The sequence below is a fragment of the Dermochelys coriacea genome, chromosome 9, assembly GCF_009764565.3.
Source record: "Dermochelys coriacea isolate rDerCor1 chromosome 9, rDerCor1.pri.v4, whole genome shotgun sequence".
NCBI lineage: Eukaryota > Metazoa > Chordata > Testudines > Dermochelyidae > Dermochelys > Dermochelys coriacea.
Genome location: NC_050076.1, coordinates 77257278 through 77275014, shown reverse-complemented (window position 1 = coordinate 77275014; position 17737 = coordinate 77257278). Strand labels below are relative to the sequence as shown.

General features: G+C 42.2%; 1 long non-coding RNA gene across 1 annotated transcript in view; it reads right to left on the bottom strand.

Moving 5' to 3' along the window:
- The window catches only part of LOC122455741, a 50711-nt gene that overhangs the window by 13936 nt on the left and 19038 nt on the right, over positions 1–17737 (bottom strand). The window contains exon 2 of the long non-coding RNA XR_006274192.1: positions 4125–4244. This is a non-coding gene — a long non-coding RNA (uncharacterized LOC122455741). The remainder of the gene's footprint in view (positions 1–4124; positions 4245–17737) is intronic.

Sequence of the window (17737 nt, the reverse complement as noted above, 5' to 3'; positions counted from 1 at the left end):
GTTTGTGTGTGAATCCAGTAATATTGTTTATTATACCTGACCTTTCTTGAGTTGGCCCATTAAGAATTATAAATAACTCCTCATAAACCACACTCAATATACATGTGGCTTATGTAATGACTTAGAAGCAATCATAAACTAATTCCCCACAGAAGATTCCTAACAACATAGCTGAATAAAAAAAGGCAAGATATTTGCATAAGTCCCCAGAAGGCAGTAATCTCCCCAGGAAATGTTCTATTCCGTGAACTGCATTAATCAATGACTTTAGCATAGTCACTTTCACATGAAACTATACTAATGCAATGTGAAACATTTCATTTTCTTTAAAAGTAGTGGAGCCTAGAAAGATACAGAATGGGACAGAGAGAGATGCTATTGTCCAGGATAATAGATTTCATTGTCTGCTCAAATAAATAATGCTTTGGCTAGGAAAAAAAATCAAACAAGGTAACTATAACATACTTGATCTTCACTATATATCTCCCATTAAGGATTAAATTACATGCAGTGCACATAGTGCTACACAGCACACACTTGCATTGAGGATTGATTAATAACTTTTAGGTACCTTGCTGATAAGCACTTTAAAAGTACCTGAGATAGGCAGAGCACCTAAGTTGAAATCATTTAAAATAGCATCATAAAAATTATTGAGAGCCTTTTATGGTCCACTGAACAGACCAGCCGTAAACCATTCGAAGGTCAAGCAGATCAAGAAAGATGCCTGCACAGATCTGACATATCACAGGAGTAGCGGCTGACTCACCTAACCCGAGCAGATGGCACTAGGATATTTACAATTAATCAGAGATGTGTGTGCATGTGCATACACACCTTCCTTCTTCTTATTATGGATTTTGATGGTTTTTAAACATATATTCAACAAATTCATTTTATTCTAATAAGAATTTGGGGACAGATTCTCCCACACTTACTTATCACAAGAGATGCCCTGGTAGGCATGAAATCAATGGTATTTTTGTGGGATTGTTTGCATAATACGGCTCTATTTAATGTGAACAATGGTAGCAGAATCAGGTCATTAGCCAGTAAATCAGCAGAAAAATGAATCTAGTCTTTCAGCTCTCCATAACTGTGGTGTGACTCTGTGGTTCATGTCAAGTTGCATCTACTCCTCTTTTAAACACAGTCATTTAAATCTTTTCCTCCTCCAGCTAAACCAGAGAGTGACACCTCTCAACAGCAGAAAGAATTCTACACATTCTGAAAGTCTTGATTTATTTAATTCTTTTTTATTTACTTATTTTTTTTGGTGAACAGGCTCTTTCAATTATTTCTGCAGTGGCTGCTGTGACATGTTCCGTTCTAGGACACAAATCTTATTAGACGTGTAGCACCACTGAAAGCAACATTTTTATTTGAATACACGAGTGAGTGGCTACATTTCTGCATCTCCCATGAAGAAGATCCATGGCTAAAACAGATCCTTAGCATTGAAGCTGGTTGAACTGATCTCAGATTGGCATCCAGTAATGCATCTGATTCTCTAAACAAAATTACAGGCTATGTATTTTTCAGAAGAGTCTGTTGATTTGTAAATTAGTCAAAAAAGGTTCTGGCACTGCTTATATTCTAATGAGAGCCCTGTATTTAATACAGCAGAATGGAAGCACTTTACACAATACAAGGAGCCGCTAAACGGGCTAGAACTAATGCAGAAATATTACACATGAGCAAGGCCAAATCCTTCACATTAGTATAGAGCTGGAGGTCAGAACTGCAATGATGGGTGTGGACAAACAAACAATGCCAGGCTAATTGATCACTGCATCAATATCTGGGGAAGACCAGCTTGTTTTGCACCTTGTATCATCATTCACATTAATGCAAAGACAATATAAAATGCTATTAAACCAGATTGGTAGCAGTTTCACAGCCATCTTGAACTGGTGTGAATAATGAGACAAGATTCAGTACAAACGTACAGACATGACCTAGGTACCACCTTAGGTAACAAGCCTCCATTAAAATGCAGATGAGGCCTTGACATTTCAACTTATGTGGCTGGAGATTAAAGTTTTCTTAGGTTTCAGGAGGAACAGAAGTAGTGTTTTGTCTCTGTGTTGCAGATCCTAGCAAGAGCCCACTCCTGGCCACTCACTAGGACTGCTTTGAGGGGAAGCCAAGCCTCTGTGTCCTTGGATCTCCCAGGTAGGTTCAGCCCCTGAAGTCTGAACAGAGTCCAGCCGCTGCCCCAAGCCTGTGATCCCTAGTGCACTATTAGGGCACAGACCTTCTAGCTGGCTGCCCCTTCTGAGAACTGGAACCCACTGTCCAGGTGCCTAGTCCATGGGCTCTGTAACAACCCTTCAGAGTCCCTTGTACTTAAACATACCCTCCCCCCGCACATACGCAAAAGGCACGAAGCTTCTGGTTTACAGCTTAATTCCCTAGGGAGCATGCAGAAGTTGTGAAGCAGCACACACACACATATACACACACACACTTACACTCTTTCATTTAATCATGTAAAGCACAGGAGAGTACAAATCATATAAAACAATAAACACTACCCGCATATCCCTGCCTCAATATCGTCCCTGCTCCAGGCTTTTCTTAGGCTGGGATCAGAGACCGTTAAGTTGTCCAGAAACCTTCTGCTTCAATGCATGGCTCAAGGGCTGCCACAGGATGGGTTGCTTCTCCCTCATGGAGAGGAGGAAATTGCCCCAGCCATGAGCCAAATAACTTCCCCCCCGTGTCAGGTGACATCCTTGCCAACTTCCTCACATGAACACAACTCCCAGCTAGGTGACTTGGTAGCCAAGGTGACTTTCCCTCTGCTAAACCAGTTCTTCGGGCAGGAGCTAGTCTTCTGTCTAGAGTGAATAGATTCCCAATAAATGGGTACTTAAAGCCAACTACCCTCCATTGTCAACCCTGTATCTCTATGTGTTGGACTTCAGCTCAATGTGGAGGCGAACAGGCAATAGAGAAAGCAAAAAAACCTGTACATTCAAAATTGGAGTCTGCCCCTTAATACAGATTCACAGAGACCATACACTGTAAAGATGCAGGGTTCTTGCCCTGGAGCTGCAGACTACATCCATGCTACTTCCAGCTCTGTGGGGGTTTCCTGTGCACCAGGGCATTCGGATGCAGGAAGGGTAGAGCAGGAGAAGATTGGAAGCAGTGGATACAGCCCTATGTGGATCCATTTGACAAATTCCTTTGTGGAACGGGGTGGAGCAAGCTATGGGGGCAACAGCTGCAAAACAGTTGCACAAGAAAGAGTTCAACTGCCACTCTTGAGCCCCGCTTCCACCTTCCACACCTGAGTGTGCCTCACCCAGTCTAGGAAGAAGAATCATGCAGTTAAATGAAATAGTTTCACTTTCTTTATTACTATGGAGGTCTAAACCCCGTGATTCTTATTCAGGCAAACTCCTAGAGATTTGATCCATAACAGCTTTACATGCAAAAGTAAATTAGTGAAAGACAGGCCCAAAGAAGAGACGGAATCATGGAGCTTCTTGCCCACAGCAATGGATCAAGACCACCTTCAGTCTCCAGGGGTGCTACATTCATGATTAAATCCTGACATCTCTATCCACCAAGCAAACTGTGATACAATTTCTGGCAGGGGCTGCAACATAGATAGAGCTGATCAAAAAAATGAAATTTGCAATCCATGGGAAATGTAGACAAGTTGACATTTGTGTCTGTGACAAATCAGGGAGATTCAAAATACCAAAATTTTTTGGGAAATGAAAAGATTTAAAAAAAAAATTCTCCTAAAGACACTGTGTATGCCCCTGTCATGCTATTTTGTGAGGGGCAGGGAGTGCTGCCTGCTAGCATTCAGGTGCACATGAGTACTGGGAGATAGTTGTGCCCTGAACCACAATATGACTCATTATTTAAGTCAGACCGTTCCCAAAGGCATGTGAATAGTGAAATACTCACCAGGCGAGGTGCCCCATTTTAAATTTCAAAGGTAGTAGAATGTAAAATTTACTGAATTACAATTTAACCACTTCCAGGGACATCCACTGAATTAAAATGTCACTGACACCTGGAAAAAGGTGTCACTGGGTTCATGATTAGCATGTTCAACCTCCCCACAAGTAGGTTAGTACTCTCATTCCAAGATACAGTACCTGAATCTGCTGTGTACACCAGAGTGTGTTATGCAGACTTTTTCATATTTTTTATGTTATTGTTGGCTGCTGTGCAAATTAACTCCATTCTGCTTACTTCTCAGCGAGCAGGAAATAATCCTAAAATGAACACAAAGCATTTAATATTTTAGTTGCTGTTGTATAACCTTTGCCAAAATAAAGAAACAAAGCATTTTTAATTGCTGGCTTTGGATGGCATATCTGTTTGAAAACAGTATTCAGCTACATTTTAAATCAGCTTTTTAGGCAAATGAAGATACCAATATTCTCTCATGTCTCTTGGTAAACATACCACCATGTTAAAAAGGAATGACAATGGTTCCCTTGGATGAAGCTTACAATCTGATTCCTGAATCCTTCATGCCTGGTTCAGCAGTTCTGTTTAACATTTGATACATTTATATTCTATATGACAGTGTTGTTGGCCACAAAGGACATTTTACATAAAGCATTTATACAGGCTAAGTAAAGTGGCCATATTTTTGCTGACCTTCATGCATGCTAAGTTTTTAAAGTTATGCTTTTCATCTGGGATTTTCACAGGAGACTCCTTTGAAAAGGATTGGACACAGTCTAAGATAATTTTTGCTCTTTGTGACTTTTGCCTGTTGTATTTTATGATGCAAAATCAGACAAAAGCGATATTTCTCAGGGAAGAGCTGTGCTGTTCAGGTACCAGAATGGAAAAGAAAACAAAATAAGAGAACGATTAATTTATTTTCCTTTGAGTGCAGCTAACTGCTGGGCAGGCAGCAATTGGATAACATCTACTCACGTCCCCAAGGTGGCTGACAGAACTCATTCTTCAGAAAAAATGACTTTGATTCATGAGCTGATAAGAATCTCTACATGCCAAAAACTGACAGCCTAATGTTGGCCTTAAAGAGTTCCTGTACAAGTTTCTTTTGAAAGCCAGTAATCTTAGATTGGAAGGTAACAATATAACACACTCATTATGGATTTGGCTAGGTTCCCTTGTTATTATGCGCTCCCTTTTTCCATATCCCTAACACACACTACCCTTGCTCTTTATGGCACATCAGGACCACTGCCCAGACATGAAGGTGCTTATAGCAGTCTCTGATTAATAAGTAGCTATTTTAGCTACAAAGGTAGATCACCTATGTTTCTTACAAAGTTTTCTGCACACACTCACTTCACCCTTCAACCCACAGATCTCAACAGAGTGAAAATGGCAGGGAGTAATGAATTCAAGCCCTTTGGACTCTCGCTCCATTCTGATTCCTGGAATTTGGTCTCCCAATGTTTGATTACGATCAGCCCATACTAGTCTAATATTGTCTAGATTCTACCTCCTTCAGATCATTCATACCTGTCAAATTTTCATTTGATGCGAGATATCCAATCAAATATGAAACATCTATAACATGGACAGGTTTCCAAATACAACAATATTTGTAATTTCACTATTCGTATCTATGCATCTAAATAATATTTTATAACCATAGGAAATATAAGATCTCAAGAGGGTGTTGCATACGTACATATATTAAAAAAACAACACCACACAATAGCATTAAGCGACATTAAGGCTGAAAAATCAAACACTGAAAGATCAAGACATTGTAGAGTTAATATTAAAAGTTCAACGTTAACTCTGGTAATTGCTCATATGTCTTCATGTAGTCTCTCTTTTAATGATAGCAACATATGAAACCGCCTCTTGATCCTGTGCTTGAGACTCCAGCCAGCAGTCAGTGCTGGGACTGACAAGAAGAGGAGATGTTACCAGGCCAGGAACCTGACTAACATTTCAAGGCAACCAAATGCAGGCTCCAACAGCGAGCACATGTCTGAGACTGCTCATATATATGCACGGAACATGGACAGACAGTATTTGAAGGAAGACAGTCAGATGGTAGGCATGGGCTGCTAGCAAGAGAATGCAACAGCTCCTGAGTGCTCTATGCAGAGTACAGGAGAAAACTCCATTTTGCATCTCAGCCAGAGGGCCCAGCTGACCGCAAGCATCCAGGTGCTCCCTTCGCCCTCAGCTAACTGTCTTTGACACAGTTTGGCCAGTGAAAGCATCGGCAGAGAGAATCCAAGCCCTCTGCCCAAGCAATCACCAACCATACAGAGGGAGAGAAGGAGCCCCCAGACTCCATAGGCAGAGTCTGCCAGCTTCGACTTTTAGGCCTCCCTTCAGAGGTGAAAGTAAGCCGGTATGCCCCGATACAGTGTGCCGGCAAACAGCAGAGGCGAGTTATATGGGCTCGTGGCTCCGGCAATATTGAGGTCCCGAGGGCCGGGCTCCACCAATGTTCGGGGCCAGGTCTCCCCCTGGTCCCACACCCTGCCCCCCCCCTTGCTGCCCCTGCGTGCCTCCCTGGGTAATGGAGCAGAGCATCCCTGTCTCTCCCCTGTAGATCCATGCTGCCTCCCTGCATCAACTGCCGCCACAGGGTCCTAGTGCCCCCAACCACTACTCTTCCCCCTCAGACCCTTTCATTTTCCGGCAGGACCCTCCAGCAGTACAGCTGCCCCCCCGCGCAGTCATGGCTCCTGCCCCACGCTGGGCAAGGGGCAGCCCCGTCCCCATCCCCCACCCCCAGTGAGGCTACAGTGAGGGGCAGCCCCCCCCAGGCACCCACCACAGGGGAGGCGAGGGAGATTCCTGGACCTAAGAGGGGCCCTAGGAGCACATGCAGAGACAGTGGTGGGGGTGAGTGTGCTACCAGGGGGGAGAGGGGGGCCTCTACCCCAAAGCTCACTGCTGCCGGCAGGGAGAGAGCTGGGGAGAATCCTCCTCTCTGGCTCCAGTCCTGGGGCAGTCTGCCTGCACCCCAAACTCACCCCCAGCCCTGCCCCACCCCAGACCCCCAGCCAGAGCCCTCATCCTCCCACAACCCAACCCTCTGTCCTAACCCTGAGCCTCTCCAACACCCCAAACCCTCATCTCCAACCCCAGCCAGAGCCCTCTTCCCCCCCCGCTCCCTAAACCTCTGCCTCTGCCGTGAGCCCCCTCCCACACCCCAAACCCCTCATCCCCAGCCACACCCCAAACCCATCCCCAGCCTCACCCCACATCCCCTCCCATCCCCAAACTCCCTCCCAGAGCCTGCACCCCAATCCCTCCTGCACTGCCAATCAGGGGCAGGTTCTGGGCATCACCAACATTTCTACAAACCTGCCACCCCTGCCGGCAAGGGCTGGTGCATCGTACTGAGGTGGACCAGCTTCCTCAGGCTGAAATTTAAAGGGCCCAGAGCTCTCAGCAGTGGTTGGAGCCCCGGGCCCTTTAAATTGCTGATGGAGTCCCGCTGCCAGAGCCCTGGGGTAGCAACAGCGGGGTTTGAGTGGCGATTTAAAAGGGCCAGGGCTCCTGCCGCCACTACCACCCCAGGCCCTTTAAATGCCACTGTAGCCCCGCTGCTGCTACCCCAGGGCTCCGGGGACTATTTAAAGGGCCCAGGGTGGTAGAAGCAGCAGGAGCCCCGGGCCCTTTAAATAGTCCCCAGAGCCCTGGGGTAGTGACCCCAGGGCTCCGGGGATGATTTAAAGGGCCCTAGAGGTTAGCGGCAACCAGAACCCCGGGCCCTGCTGCTGGACACCCGGGGCTCCATCGGCAATTTAAAGGGCCCAGGGCTCCACTGCAATAGCAGCAATTAGAGCCCCGGGCCCTTTAAATCGCCCCCGAGCCCCAGGGCTCCCAGCCACCTCTGCAGCTGGGAGCTCGGGGGGTGATTTAAAGGGCCCAGGGCTCCCAGCTGCTGCTACTACAGCCCTAGACCCGGGCCTTTAAATCCAGATTTAAAGGGCCTGGGGATTTAAAGGCCCCGCCTCTTCTGGTAGAGGCTTCTTCCAGTTGAGGCCCCTCCCCCTCCTCAGGACTCTGGAGTACTGGCAAGTCCTTTAAGTTACTTTCACCCCTGCCTCCCTTCTTCTAGAAACCAAGGGAAGGCCAGGATGGGAGTGACTGAGGATCTGCTCCTTCCCATGATAGATCTGCCTGCCTCACAGTAGGACATCACAACAGTGAGCACTGGTTGCCCTCCATACCTAGCTAGCTAGTAAAAGGCCCTGGGGTGAGGAAAGATCTGATCAATAGGTGCACAGGCTCATCCAGACATGAAGGGGTGTGTGACACAACACCCCCCGTAAGCGACAAGTAGACCTGCCACATGTGTTTGTTTTACTGTACAAGCAGCCTGATAAAGCTCCAACACAAGACCAGTATATACAATGACCACCCAGGTCCTGTGGGCAGATTCTGGCCTTGCACCCATTTGCTTTTTATATTCTGTGGGAGATTTTGACTACTTTTAGTTATTTGATGGGCTGTTTTTATGTGTAGAAAGGTCTGATAATTGTGCGGTTTAACATATTCATTCATCACTTCCTCTTGGTTTCCTTGTCTTTTCTCTTCACCCAGTTGCATTCCTTAACCTTTATTAGTTAATTCTGTTCTTTCCCCTAGTAAAGTGTTTGCTCCTTTTTAATCTTGCTTGGTCCTTGATTGATTTTAATTTGTAATGTCGTATTAATTTATTCATCTCACCACTAGGTGCAGACACTGCACATTGAGAATCCAGTAAGATCCATCTACCAGGACCTATTGGGCCTAAGGTGGGACACAGAACCACGTAGGAGGAAGGAGCAAATGGACTGTACAATATCTGGGAATCAGGGGGCCTCATTTCTGTAATAACTACCCACATGCCAGTGCTATACTAAGATATAGGCCCCAATCTAAATGCTATTGAAGTCAATGGGAGTCCTTCCATTGGGTCTTTGGGTCATCCTACCAATGCTACCCTTCACTTTCTTCAGTAGCAGATTCATAAGACGGAAACCCAAGAGGGAATCTAAAAGAGTTGTTAAAAACTGACACATTTAATGTTCTGAAGCCACAGAAAGATCCTCTTTCAATGAATCTCCACATCTGTTTAAATTCACAGATGTTTTGTGTTAATAAAAGTAAGATATAATTGTATGCTAATAAGAATTCAAAATCTTAGGTCTGATCCTCTCCATCACCATGCCCTGGATGAATACTATTCTTTGCATTTTTAGTATGGTATTTACTTTTTAAAAAATTAAGAAATCTCCCTGACTCATGTGCGGCTGCTACTCTATAAATACTCAATAAATGTGTAAATTCCAGCCAAATAGCCAGTTCTGTGTACACATGCTACTGCCCTATTCCTTTTGCAGACAAACTTGTTTTCTATTTTGGGAGTTTGGTCTAGACAGTTGAACCAGGGACAGAGTCAAGATTCCTAGACTCTGTTTGCAGTTCTGCCCCTGACCTACTGTGGAATATTCACCAAGTCATTCAGGACACAATTTCCAAAAGTATCTACTCATTTGAGGTGCCTCTTTTTTGGTGTAACCAACTTTAGATACCTTGGACCTGATTTTCAGACATGCTGAGCAGTTGTTGCTGCATGGGAGCTGTGGATGCCCAGTAATTCTGAGCAATCATGCCCCTTAGATGTCTCACATTGGACACTCAAAAAACTAAGGTAACCCCAAATTAGTGACACTATAAAAATATTGGCCTCAAATTCTCTGTGCCTTGGTCTACCGTTTTATAGGAGGGTAATAACAACAACTACCAGAATGTTGTGTGGATAAATTAATGTTTGTAAAGCACTTTGAGATTCTTGGGAAAAGAAGCAGTTGAGTGCAAAGTATCATTCTTATTCTGCTTGTTATCTTTTCCAGATTCTGGCTTTAAGAGGTCATGCCCATCGATGTTGATTTTCCACTAACCTACACAATACCGACACAAGGTAGGAGTCAACTATTATTTATCTTCTCTGCATGTATCTCTGCCCATGTCCCCACAGAATTAATACTTAACTTTTTTTATGCCTTTGCTGCATTGTGAATGGACCATCAGACACCCTTTTCTTGTTATCCATTTTGACTTTATTAACAGGTAAACATGTTTGTGTCTGAGTTATTCCTCCATAGCTGGTCTACTGTGATACAGAGGTAATTTTTTAAGAACATCTTTTGTAATGAGTTGAATACCTTGTTTTCATGAAGAGGAAGGATTGCCTGTAGAACAGTTTACAATGTTAAATAGGGATTTTATATTCAAGGGATTATTTATTTTACATATAGCATTCAAAGGTTTTTAGAAAATACACATTGGAAGATGCATTATCTAGCTTGGTTGCCTAAACTTAAACATTTGCATCCACAGTTAAGCACCTAAATATCTGTTTTAGGCACCTAAATTAGCATATATTTGGGTGCCTAATTTTAGGCACCCATTTGTAAAATTAAACTGTAAGGTCATTTTCTGTAGCACTCAAATTGCTTTGATAATGGGATCTTGTTAATACTTTGTTATTGTTTATCACTATAGGTATTCAGCCCTTTTGGTGAACTGTGCCAAACAGGTAACAAGCCCTTCTTCTGAAAAGCTTACAGCCCCTGTGCCCAGTTCCACAACCTTTACCCACACTGAAGCCAGTGAGCCTACTTGCACAAGTAAGCATTATTCACATAAATAAAGTTTGCAAGGTCAGGACCTAAGTGCACAAGTTAGTGCAGTACAGGAGAAATCACCATAGAGAAATCACAGAATAGTGTATGCTCCTTATGAATTCAACACTTCATCTTTACTCAATGCATTAAAATGTTGCCTATTACAGCCATTCAGCCAGGTATGTTTTTCCTAAGAATCAGACAAGATTGTTGCTCAAACTCATTCAAATCATATTACAGTATAAATTATGCAGAGACTTATTCTTTCAGAATTAACTTAAAATGATATATTCTCTAACAATCTGGTCCAAATTGCATTGAAGTGAATGAAAAGACTACAACTGACTGATGGGGGTCAGATCCAGCCATAAATATCCACTATACCTTTCAATTCATATAGCGGTAGCCTTCAGACATAGGCTCAGATTCTCAACACCCTTAAAGTACACAGGACCCTCACTAGAAAGCTCATCTATATAGCGCAAATTCGCATATAACGCAGTCACAGCCATGGATCCCAAATTTAATTACCTTAATTGGAATTCATTTTAACGCGGTCCCTGTGTTAACATGGTCCCACGCATGGATCCCAAATCCTGCGTTCTAGTGAGGGTCCGGTGTATTCATAGGTTCTAAAGCCAGAAGGGAACATTGTGATCATGTAGTCAGACTTCCTGTATCACACAGGCCAGAGATCTTCCCCAAAATAATTTCTAAAGCATCCAATCTTGATTTAAAAAATTGTCCATGATGGAGAATCTATTATGAACATTGGTAAATTGTTCCAATGGTTAATTACTTTCACTATTGAAAATTTATACCTTATGTCTAGTCTGAATTTGCCCAGCTTAAATTTCCAGACATCATATTATGATATAATTTACTCATTGTTCAGAAAGGTAAAGTGAATCAAAGAGACTATTCTGCCTTTGATTCCTGCTCCCACTTAAATCAGTGGGAAAACTCCCATTGACTGGAATGGTGCAGGATCAGACCTTAGTACAGCACTATAGAGAAGCATAAACTATTTTATTTTCTTCAGTGGCTCCCACCTAACTCCAGCTTGTGTGAGATCTATCATTAATTCCTCCTCTCCATGGGGTGTTCGTGATAAATTCCCCTTCCAAGACTTTAAAATAGCACCAATATTTTAGGCTGGACTCTTGTCTGCCTTACTTGCTCAGTCTTCTATGATCTTATAAGCCTCTAGGGCCTGATTTGGCACCATTGAAGTCAACGTGAGTTTTAACAGTGATTACAGTGATCAAGCACTACATAATGCAAATGCCTCTATCCAGCATCTCCATTTTCTAACCTGCTGGATTTTTAATTACTTCGGTAAATACAGCACATTGGTTAATTTAGCAATGTAAGTGCTTATGATGGGCTTTCAGTGCAATACAAAAACAGATTTCAATTATATCACCCATAACGTTTAACAGAAATTATAAAAAATTCATGTCAGAGATGCCTTTCTGTAGTTTCCAATTTACAATAAGGCTCATGTTGGCTTTCTTTAAAGAGTCATCACCCTGAAGATCTGCAACAATGACAGAAAAATCATGGAATAGGCATTTATTATGATTGAATGCAAGCACTCATAAAAAAAATCAAGTTAGTAAAATAAAAACCAGCAATGCCTGTCAGTATCTCATCATTTAATGGACAATAGGAGATACAGATGCAGTCATTGCTGAGGTATGTTTCCTTTTGGCAAAGCGCTCCCGCAAAGTTTCAGTAAGTGCACAGAAAATGAAATAAAAGTTATTCCACTGTACAGTGCTCAGCTAAGGCAATTAATTAAGAATCAATACAAAAGGTATCTAACTCCTTTTAAATTTACCATTGTAATACCATGACAAATGAGATGGTGCACTATACATTCTACTCCAGTGGGACATTAGATGAATCCTGCTAGTAGAAAAAGCCAGGGGTTTATGAGACATTGGCCAAAGACATCAAACTCCACGGCAACAGGAACATGTCACTTTAAATGTTGATGATGATACTTTTCTGTTCTTTTAAGTTGTGCAGCTCACTAAAGGACTCACAACTTCACAGCACCATAGTCAACATTGCAAAGCACTGAGTGAAGGAGGTGCTCTTTCTCATGAAGGAACAAGAGTATTTTAGACATAGATTCATAGATACTAAGGTCAGAAGGGACCATTCTGATCATCTAGTCCGACCTCCTGCACAATGCAGGCCACAGAATCTCACCCACCCACTCCTACGAAAAACCTCACCTATGTCTGAGCTATTGAAGTCCTCAAATCGTGGTTTAAAGACTTCAAGGAGCAGAGAATCCGCCCTCAAGTGACCCGTGCCCCATGCTACAGAGGAAGGCGAAAAACCTCCAGGGCTTCTCCAATCTGCCCTGGAGGAAAATTCCTTCCCGACCCCAATATGGCGATCAGCTAAACCCTGAGCATATGGGCAAGATTCACCAGACAGATACTATAGAAAATTCTTTCCTGGGTAACTCAGATCCCATCCATCTAATATCCCATCTCAGGGGATTAGGCCTATTTACCCTGAATATTTAAAGATCAATTACTTACCAAAATCCCATTATCCCATCATACCATCTCCTCCATAAACTTATCGAGTAGAATCTTAAAGCCAGATAGATCTTTTGCCCCCACTGCTTCCCTTGGAAGGCTATTCCAAAACTTCACTCCTCTGATGGTTAGAAACCTTCGTCTAATTTCAAGTCTAAACTTCCTGGTGGCCAGTTTATACCCATTTGTTCTTGTGTCCACATTGGTGCTGAGCTGAAATAATTCTTCTCCCTCTCCTGTATTTATCCCTCTGATATATTTATAGAGAGCAATCATATCTCCCCTCAACCTTCTTTTAGTTAGGCTAAACAAGCCAAGCTCCTTAAGTCTCCTTTCATAAGACAAGTTTTCCATTCCTCGGATCATCCTAGTAGCCCTTCTCTATACCTGCGCCAGTTTGAATTCATCCTTTTTAAACATGGGAGACCAGAACTGCACACAGTATTCTAGGTGAGGTCTCACCAGTGCCTTGTATAATGGTACTAAAACCTCCTTATCCCTACTGGAAATGCCTCTCCTGATGCATCCCAAAACCGCATTAGCTTTTTTCACAGCCATATCACATTGGCAGCTCATAGTCATCCTATGATCAACCAGTACTCCAAGGTGCTTCTTCTCCTCCGTTACTTCTAATTGATGCGTCCCCAACTTATAACTAAAATTCTTGTTATTAATCCCTAAATGCATAACCTTACACTTCTCACTATTAAATTTCATCCTATTACTATTACTCCAGTTTACAAGGTCATCCAGATCCTCCTGTATAATATCCCGATCCTTCTCTGAATTGGCAATACCTCCCAGCTTTGTATCATCTGCAAACTTTATTAGCACACTCCCACTTTTTGTGCCGAGATCAGTAATAAAAAGATTAAATAAGATTGGTCCCAAAACCGATCCCTGAGGAACTCCACTGGTAACTTCCCTCCAGCCTGAAAGTTCGCCTTTCAGTAGGACCCGTTGCAGTCTCCCCTTTAACTAATTCCTTATGCACCTTTTGATGTTCATATTGATCCCCATCTTCTCCAATTTAACTAATAATTCCCCATGTGGCACGGTATCAAACGCCTTACTGAAATCTAGGTAAATTAGATCCACTGCGTTTCCTTTATCTAAAAAATCTGTTACTTTTTCAAAAAAGGAGATCAGGTTGGTTTGGCACGATCTACCTTTTGTAAAACCATGTTGTATTTTGTCCCATTTACCATTGACTTCAATGTTCTTAACTAATTTCTCCTTCAAAAATTTTTCCAGGACCTTGCATACTACAGATGTCAAACTAACTGGCCTGTAGTTACCCGGATCACTTTTTTTTCCTTTCTTAAAAATAGGAACTATATTAGCAATTCTCCAATCATTCGGTACAACTCCTTAGTTTACAGATTCATTAAAAATTCTTGCTAATGGGCTTGCAATTTCAGGTGCCAATTCCTTTAATATTCTTGGATGAAGATTATCTGGGCCCCCCGATTTAGTCCCATTAAGCTGTTTCAGTTTCGCTTCTACCTCCGATATGGGAATATCTACCTCCATATCCTCATTCCCATTTGTCATGCTACCATTATCCCTAAGATCCTCTTTAGCCTTATTAAAGACTGAGGCAAAGTATTTGTTTAGCTATTGGGCCATGCCTAGATGATCTTTAACCTCCACTCCATCCTCAGTGTTTAGCGGCCCCACTTCTTCTTTCTTAGTTTTCTTCTTATTTATATGGCTATAGAACCTTTTACTATTGGTTTTAGTTCCCTTTGCAAGGTCCAACTCTATTTACTACCAGGAAAAATCATTAATCAAACAAATCTTTTTCTTCCAGACACAACATTAACTGGCACCAAAAGGTGATACAACTAACATCTGCTATAATCTCTTAGCCATTTCTCTCTCAGTTTATCTCCAAGAAAAGTCCCTTCCCCAAACGTAATCCTTAGAGAAAAGATGGTGCCATCTACTGGCAGCGTTTAGTATTGCATTTCTTTTTTCAATCCGTGATGTCCATTAACTTCCTTTCTTTCTTATAAGAACATTCTCCCTGACCAATGTTCTATAAACACACATTGTATAAAAAGTGTATGTATTAGACACAAAAAGCAATGATGCATAGTCAAGACTGAAATTACCCTGTATCTGTATAAAAATTGTTTCAAAGCTGCATGAACTCAAATGCCTAATTATTTAATGCTGCTATGATTACACACAAAAGGCTAGTTAGATGTTGTCAGCATTGTGGGGCAAACTGTCCTTTGTATCTCTTTAGTATCTCTCGGGTGGGACCCTTTAGGTGACAGGCCTGGCCTCCTGCATCTCACTCTGGGCAGAACCATGTGGTTCAATCACTTTGGACCAGGGCCTCTGGGCACCATTTCCCACCCATATTAATGTGATAGGCCCAACTGTGTTTGGAACATTTTATCCTTTTCACTCCAGGGATCTTTGGCCAGAGCAAGATGGTTAAAGCAGCTCAAAACCAGCTTCTTCAAAACCAATTATCATTTATCCATTCACCAAAGGTACAAAGCATGCAGAGCAAAAGGTTAATACTCTAAAAGTCTCTGCGCACATTTCCCTTTATCTAAACCTTAATCTTTCCTTGCAAACTTTGGTACATTTCATATAGCCCAGTCACCTCCATCTCTGGGCCATGAAAAAGCAGACTGACAGAGAGAGGCAGAAGCAGCAGCAGGGGCTATGTCTCCTTGCCAGCTGGTCAGCTCACACAGATACCCTGAGCAGCTTCCAGCCACTCCACCCTCAACTGGGGTCTACTAGTGTTTAATTGACTCTTTTTTAATTTTAGGCTTAGCCTTGGGACAAGTAAACCATTCTTAGCCTGGCAAGAGTTAAGTAGGTTTGGACAGCTAGCCTAGTAGATAGAGCATTCAGCTGGGACTTAAGAGACCCATGTTCCATTCCTGGATCCTCCACTGACCTGCTGGGTGACCTTGGGCAAGACTCTCTGCCTCAGTTCCCTCTTCTGTAAAGCACATTGAGATATAATGATGAAAAGCACTATGTAAGAACTAGGTAATAGTATGGGGTCTTCCCCAACGAACAGCTTCCCCATCACTTCCTCAAGGACTCATGTCTCTGGTACAGTTTTACCTGTCCTTCTTAGTGCCTTTAACATCCCCTTTTGATCTAACCTTATAGCAAGTCACCGATCATAAACACACACACACCGGCTTGCATCCTATTCATAATAAATACCACTTATAGTTCCTCATTCCTCACATACACGTACCCAGTTATTTGTAGGTGCATACACCCAGTTTGTGAGCAGAAACATGATAAATAAGTAGAGACACATGCATGCACACATAGTTTTGAAACTTTCAAGTAGAATAAAACCAGCTCTGTAATAAAGTTCTCTTTTGGGAGCTCATATTACTATTGTCTATTTTTGAAGCATTGCTACAATATAATATGTTTAAAATACATTATTCTGTAATACAGAACGATACAAAGAGACAGAGAATGTCATAGAATGGCAAAATAAAACCACAGCACAATAACAGAGATAGTGAAGATGGGTATGACTAGACTAGAGAATAAAAGTTTTTGGAATACATAAGTAATACAAGGATTGTTCTTTCTAGTTCGAGTCCCACAGAGTTCCATGGAAACACATGTGGTCCTGTTTACAGGGACTGTGGCAGCTAACCAGCTCATAGTTAGATCTGTCAGGAATTTTCTCACAAAATGTTTTTTATTGGAAAATGCTGATTCATCAAATCTAAAACTTTTCATGGGAATGTGTCCATTTCAACGAAACTTTCATTGGGAAAGTTTCTCAGGTTGAGGGGGAAATTTCTGGTCAAAACCACAAAGAGAGGCCCACCCCAGGATACCCAATATCCTGCATGTTAGGGTCCTTACCTGGGATGTAAGAGACTCATGTTCAAGTCACTAGTCTGAATCAGCAAAGCAAGGAGTTAAACTTGTGTGTCCCATAATGTAGGTGAGTGCCCTGACTATCAAGCTATGGCTTTTCTCAGATGCAGGAGTTCGTCCCCCCCCCCGCCCCCTGTTTTTTCCATGAAACACTTTGAAAGGTCTCAGATTTGTCCCAATGAACAATGGGAAGATTTTTTTAAACCATGAAAGTTTTTATAGGATGGGAAAACCATTTGCTACCTCTCTTTACTCACAGCACGCTGACCTAAAATTAGGCTTGGCAGAATGGAATTTTTAATAATTTTAACAGATAATCTCAATGGATAATTTGAAGCATTTTTAAATATTTTTATTGATTTAAATTCCCACAGTTGCAGAAAGTTATTGGAGGTGGTGGTCAGACAAATATTTAATGACAGTAGACGCTGAGATTCAAAAAGTTAAATATTTATAACCATTAAAACACAAACTGCCAACATGTCTGTAGTAGGAAGAGAGCCTGAGACATAAACTCTTGTATCAGAAGCCTGGTATGAGGCATCTATCAACATCTAACTCAATGTCAAAATATACAAAGGAAATATCCTTAAATCAACTAATCAGACCTATTTTCACTATTCATTTGCTAATCCATTTGTAACATACCTAATTCAAAAGTCTAAATCACTGGATTCT